Below are 5805 nucleotides of genomic sequence, written 5' to 3'. Positions count from 1 at the left end.
TAAATTTACATTCTACATCTTTTTGGGTCGTTGAGTTTGGACCTATCAAGTAAAATATAATTTATTTACACTTAAAAGGAAAAAGCTTAAAAAGTTACAAAGAAACAAGAGGAAGAAATTTGGCATAAGATTTTTACTGTAATTGGGAGTTATAAGCATCTATTCAAATTACCATTATGGGTTCTCTTTAGCAAAAGGAAAGGGTTGGGACCAAATATCAGTCACCTTAAAGTAGAGAGAGATGAGCATAAAAATGTTACCTTATATAGTTTGAGTTTTTTTTGTTGATTTTTAATATTCTTACTTAAACTATGATAGTAAAAAATGTGCTATTGACATTAAAGGAGGGCTATGGACACTAATGTTTAATTTTAGGATGTTTTTCATGACGACATCCCAATCAGGTTGTTGGACAAACAATTTGTCATTAGCTAAAACAATTTGATCATTGGTAAATGTCAACAATTTTTTTTTAAGGAAATGTTAATAATTAACATGCAAAGTTAATAGTTTTTTATGGAAAGAAAATGTTGTAAAAGTATATAGTTGATTTCTTTATTGGCAAGAAAGATACAAAGGTGAAAAAGAGAAAACTAAGAAGAACACAATGAATTAATTATAAACGGATATTTTTTACTTTCTCTTTAAAACAAGATTATAAATACTACAGAATAATAAATAATATCTCTATCACTCTAATTAGGATTTGCACTATTCAATGATGAGACCTGTTGAAATGTCGAACAATAAGCTACCCTTCGATCATAATAAAGTTCGATCCAATATCTCATAGAAAATAAGTTATATTATTTAGAGTTAGAATTTGGTCTCACCCTCAATGTGCTTAACAAGTATAATAGAATTGGATGATGACATGTGTAATATGAAAAAACTATTACAAGTATAATTAAGTGAAGAAAAAAGATTTAAGTAAATCAAAATTTAAGAAAGTTTTGATTTTGATGCAGGGTAATCAAATGCTAAGAATAACATCAAACGAATTGAAGTTTATGCAAGCTCGTCAACTGTCCTTGTTTGATCTGTTTATTTGTTAGATTTAATTTCAGTTTTGTCCCCGTATTTTCACTAATTCACGAATTTGGCCCTACTTTAAATTTAAACAGTTTTGGTCTTTCTATTTTAGATTTAAACAGTTTTGGTCTCCCTTTCATACTTTTGCACTTAAAATTAACGATATTTTCACTTTTTAAATGACAAATTACTTGTAAAACATGACAAATCATCGCATATAAACCTATTATTGAGCTTGTAAATAAAAATATAAGTTAAAAAACAAAAAATTTCATTGATTTTCTTTAAAATAAAGGGATCAAAATTGTTTAAATTTAAAATATGAGGACTAATTCCGTGAATCAGACAAAATAGGGGAATCAAAACTATTTAGCCAATTGTTATATCATATCACGAAATATTATGTATGAGTAGCTCTCAAAGTACTAAGAAAAAGCACACACACAATAACATCTTCTTCTTTTTTAATTTTATCTATTTTCAAAATATTATTATAAATATTATTGACCATTGTTTAATCGATTAAAGAGCTTAGTTAATCAATTAGAAAACAATTTTTTTCTCTCTAATCGATTGAGACACTTGTCTAAGATTATGGAGAAAACTCGTTCAATAATCAATTAAGAAACTTTTCAAATGACTAGGATCCGGATCTAGACATTTCTTTCCTAATTTATCTGGTCATAATCAATTAGAGTCGCAGTCTAATCGATTATGCAGCGGATCAGACTCTAATATCCAAAATTTCTTGACAAAATATTGAAGACACTTTGTTCGTGTAGACTGAATAAAGATGTTGTTATCTGTGCAACACTTATGATCGTTCTTTGGATTTTTCATAAACGATTAACAACCATGAGAGGTAAACATCCTATAATTAATGATGTACATTTGTAATGATCAACTAAAGGAAAGTTTTTGGTTTTCACTGCATAATTTAATCGTGATTTTCCTTCAAAATGGACTCCTAGAAATAATTTTATTCCATTAATGCAAGAAGATACAAAAATATTTGCATACCAAATGTCAAAAAGTTACGATATGTTGAAGATGTGCTTTACAACTCAAACTAAAAATTGTATCTTGGTAGTAATTATTCAAAGAATATGACAAAAAAATTAATAGAAAATTTCTTTACCCACCTCCCTATGGGTGGTCACCTCCTGCGAAAAACCAAAACTACCCCTGCTTCGGAAGTTCATTTCCGAAAGCGTGTTTTTTTAAAAAAATTGACTTACTTCGGAAGTTCATTTCCGAAATAATTATTTCGGAAGTTCACTTCCGAAATACTGCGATTTCTGCAGATTTATCAAAACACTCCCCCTCCCCCAATCATTTACCCTAAATCAAAACAAAAAGTGGCAGAGGCAAAAATTTGTGCAAACAGAATTCGAAAGCTGCATCAAGGCTCCAATCACACTGCTAAACAACATTCAAAAGCCCTCAATCCTAACACTTTGTAAGTTTTGAAATTTTTAGATCTATTATTCAAATGCATGTTATTTAGGGTTTTAATTGCATAAATGATATATGGCTAGGTTGTTAGTAGTATTTAGGTTGTTTAGAAGCATTTTGATTTGGTTTGAAGGTTGATTTAGGGGTCTGCCATGGAAGTTGCAGGAAATTGCATCGCAGGGGTGTTTCGGAAGTTCATTTCCGAAAACACCTCCATCCCAGTTTTCGGAAATGAACTTCCGAAATATATCAGAAGTTCAAATTTTTTTGTTTTTTATTTTGTCTCGCATATTAATCGATTTCAATTGTTTACAGGAACATGTCTTCTAGAGAGGGCGCTAAGGGAAGAAAGGATTCTTCAAAGAAAGAGGTGAAAGAGGTGAAGGAGGTGAAGGAGGTGAAGGAGAAGAAGAAGGTTTCGACCGGCTCTACTTCTCGTTCCCAGGGGGCCCGGGGCCCGGATGCTCAAGCTCAGTCTTCAGGCGTGAGAGTCGTGATCAACGCTGATGGTTCTGAGACTGAGTGGGATGAGGATGTTAGAACAAGATTTGTTCTGATCAATTATCTTAGTTTTGATGATAACAATAATATGAATTTTGCTTAAGATAATATGGTACTCTAATCCAATGCAATTTCCTTTTCAGGAAATATATAAAGAGTACGCATAATTCAGCGCTCAGAAGCTTTGTCTCAAAGGGTTCAGCATGCAACATCAGAACATGGTCTGGCAAGACATCAGAAGATGGTCGAAGCAGAATCAGAACATGGGTCTATGGAAGCATCAGAAGAACAAGAGAACAGAAGCACTGAAGTTCTGATGGTATCACGCTCAGAAGCACTTCAAGGTCAGAAGATCAGAAGATGCTATGCACCAAGCTGTTTGACTCTGATGATATTCAAACGTTGTATTCACAAACATCAGATCAGAAGAAAGTACAAGTGGCAAGCTACGCTGATTGACAAAAGGAACGTTAAAAGCTATTCTAGGCTACGTCAGTAGACACAGCGTGAACAAGGCTCGAGGTAGTTGACAAAAGCGTATAACATTAAATGCGATGCTGTACGGAACACGCAAAGCATTAAATGCACTCAACGGTCATCTTCTCCAAACGCCTATAAATATGAAGTTCTGATGAGAAGCAAGGTTAACGATCCTGAACAAACAACTCAAAATTAACTTGCTGAAACGCTGTTCAATTCAAAGCTCAGAATCTTCATCTTCATCAAAGCTCACTACATTGCTGTTGTAATATATTAGTGAGATTAAGCTTAAACGTTAAGAGAAATATCACAGTTGTGATTATCGCTTTTAAGAAGCATTTATAATACTCTTAGAATTGATTACATTAAGTTGTAAGGAACTAGAGTGATCGTGTGGATCAGAATACTCTAGGAAGTCTTAGGAGTGAACTAAGCAGTTGTAACTAGAGTGATCGTGTGGATCAGAATACTCTAGGGAAGTCTTAGGAGTGAACTAAGCAGTTGTAACTAGAGTGATCGTGTGGATCAGTAAACTCTAGAAAAGTCTTAGAGGGTATCTAAGCAGTTGTTCCTGGAGTGATCAGTGTGTGATCAGAAGACTCTGGAAGACTTAGTTGCTGACTAAGTGGAGAACCATTGTAATCCGTGCGATTAGTGGATTAAATCCTCAGTTGAGGTAAATCATCTCTGCGGGGGTGGACTGGAGTAGTTTAGTTAACAACGAACCAGGATAAAAATAACTGTGCAATTTATTTTTATCTGTCAAGTTTTTAAAGCTACACTTATTTAAACCCCCCCTTTCTAAGTGTTTTTCTATCCTTCAATTGGCATCAGAGCGCCGGTTCTAAGGTGCAAGCACTTAACCGTGTTTAGAAAAGATTCAGGAAGAGAAAAACGCTTCAGTAAAAGATGGCTGGTGAAATTCCAACAGACCCACCTGCATCTACATCTGGCTCTGCTGAGCAATACAACGGTAACAATGGTTATACCAGACCGCCGGTATTTGATGGTGAAAACTTTGAATACTGGAAAGATAAACTGGAAAGTTACTTTCTTGGTCTAGATGGTGATCTATGGGATCTTCTGATGGATGGTTACAAACATCCAGTAAATGCCAGAGGCGTAAAGCTGACAAGGCAAGAAATGAATGATGATCAGAAGAAGCTTTTCAGGAATCATCATAAATGCAGAACTGTTTTGCTGAATGCTATCTCTCATGCTGAGTATGAGAAGATATCTAACAGGGAAACGGCCTATGACATATATGAGTCCTTGAAAATGACTCATGAAGGAAATGCTCAAGTCAAGGAGACTAAAGCTCTAGCTTTAATCCAGAAGTATGAAGCCTTCAAGATGGAGGATGATGAAGACATTGAAAAGATGTTTTCAAGATTTCAAACTCTTACTGCTGGATTGAGAGTTCTTGACAAGGGATACACCAAGGCTGATCACGTAAAGAAGATCATCAGAAGCTTACCCAGAAGATGGGGTCCTATGGTGACTGCATTCAAGATTGCAAAGAATCTGAATGAAGTTTCTCTGGAAGAGCTTATCAGCGCCTTGAGAAGTCATGAAATAGAGCTGGACGCAAATGAGCCTCAAAAGAAAGGTAAGTCTATTGCATTAAAATCAAATATCAAGAAATGCACTAACACTTTTCAGGCTAGAGAAGAAGATCCTGAAGAATCAGAATCTGAAGAAGAAGATGAACTGTCCTTGATCTCCAGAAGGCTAAATCAACTCTGGAAGACCAAGCAAAGGAAGTTCAGAGGCTTCAGAAGTTCAAGGAAATTTGAACGTGGAGAATCTTCTGATGAAAGAAGATTTGACAAGAAGAAGGTCATGTGCTATGAATGCAATGAGCCTGGACACTTCAAGAATGAATGTCCAAATCTTCAGAAGGAAAATCCCAAGAAGAAGTTTCATAAGAAGAAAAGTCTTATGGCAACCTGGGATGAGTCAGAAGATGATTCAGACTCTGAAGATGAGCAGGCTAATTGTGCGCTGATGGCGACAGAAGATGACGGATCAGAATCTACATCAGAATCAGATTCTGAAGAGGTATTTTCTGAACTTACTAGAGATGAGTTAGTTTCCGGTCTAACTGAACTTCTGGAACTCAAGTCTCAGATGAGTCTCAAATACAAAAAGCTGAAAAAGCTATTTGAATTTGAAACAAAGAAGCTTGAGTTGGAGAATTCTGAATTAAAAGAAAAACTTTTAAAATTATCCAATAATGTTGGATCTCCTTCTGATTCAGAAAAATCCACTCCTAGTCTAAACCATATTCTGAAAGAATATGATTTAAGTTTCAGGAAGTTCTTATCTAGAAGTATT

Source organism: Vicia villosa, unplaced genomic scaffold (genome assembly GCF_029867415.1).
Source record: "Vicia villosa cultivar HV-30 ecotype Madison, WI unplaced genomic scaffold, Vvil1.0 ctg.000488F_1_1, whole genome shotgun sequence".
In the NCBI taxonomy this organism is placed as follows: Eukaryota; Viridiplantae; Streptophyta; class Magnoliopsida; order Fabales; family Fabaceae; genus Vicia; species Vicia villosa.
The sequence above is the reverse complement of the archived record's forward strand: the minus strand, read 5'-3'. Positions refer to the sequence as shown.